Source organism: Seriola lalandi, unplaced genomic scaffold, assembly GCF_002814215.2.
Source record: "Seriola lalandi dorsalis isolate HSWRI2012SDOR001 ecotype SW California unplaced genomic scaffold, Sedor1 jcf7180002054217, whole genome shotgun sequence".
NCBI classification, from domain to species: domain Eukaryota; kingdom Metazoa; phylum Chordata; class Actinopteri; order Carangiformes; family Carangidae; genus Seriola; species Seriola lalandi.
Genome location: NW_019524770.1, coordinates 140652 through 141706, shown reverse-complemented (window position 1 = coordinate 141706; position 1055 = coordinate 140652). Strand labels below are relative to the sequence as shown.

The 1055-nt window shown below is 41.7% G+C and overlaps 1 non-coding gene across 1 annotated transcript; it reads left to right on the top strand.

The window, feature by feature from the left end:
* The first annotated feature begins 364 nt into the window (after positions 1 to 364).
* Positions 365 to 446, top strand: trnas-gcu (transfer RNA serine (anticodon GCU)). Its single transcript has one exon. It is a non-coding gene; the product is annotated as a tRNA-Ser (tRNA).
* Positions 447 to 1055: the final 609 nt, after the last annotated feature.

Sequence of the window (1055 nt, the reverse complement as noted above, 5' to 3'; positions counted from 1 at the left end):
AGCATAAATATACTGGTCACGTTACATTCCTTTCCCCAAAAGAAATGCACCTGTATTGAAGTCTTCTGCAGAACGCTTCACCGTTTGAGCTCAAATAAATATGGATTTAACAAGATCCGATAATTTGGTATTTTAGTGCCAAAATTCTCTTGATGCTAGAGATGTGATTCTTCTGTAATTGATGAGGGCAGCATAATAACGCTACAAGCCTTCTAGTCTGACAGACTAGAGTTAGTTGGCGTAAGGGCTAAATTAAGCTCTCAAATGATCCTGCACCTACGTAAAAACCTGAGCTGTTTACCCGGAAACGCTCCTGAGTTCATGACCCGCGCCTGCTTTTTCCTTTGAAACTTATTAACCAGAGGACGAGGTGGCCGAGTGGTTAAGGCGATGGACTGCTAATCCATTGTGCTCTGCACGCGTGGGTTCGAATCCCATCCTCGTCGGGATAGAGTTTTCTTTAGTTCACCATGTTTACATTTCAGCAAGATCGGATTCTTTCCCAAATGTTCATCCTCATTGATACGCTGTGACCTGTACTTGGAAAGAACCTGGCAAAACCATGGAATCAGCATACTCTACAGGGGAATTAGCTCAAATGGTAAAGCGCTCGCTTAGCATGCGAGAGGTAGTGGGATCGATGCCCATATTCTCCAGTAAATCTCTATTCTTGAAGAGGACGCATTGTGTGCAAAGCAGTGAGTCATTACACACCAGCCCAGTGGACAAATAAATGAGTAATCAGGTACTAAAGAGACAATGAAATACCATCCTATGAGGTAAAGATCAATTGTTTGGAAGGGTCATCACGCACGTTAACACTGCTAAGGGGTTTATATTTCCTATGAAGATTGAGAGTCAAACAGCATAAATATACTGGTCACATTACATTCCTTTCCCCAAAAGAAATACACCTGTATTGAAGTCTTGTGGAGAATGCTTCACCATTTGAGCTCAAATAAGTAGCGATTTAACAAAAAGCGATACTATGGTATTTTAGTGCCAAAATTCTCTTGGTGCTAGAGATGTGATTCTTTTGCAATTGATGAGGGCAG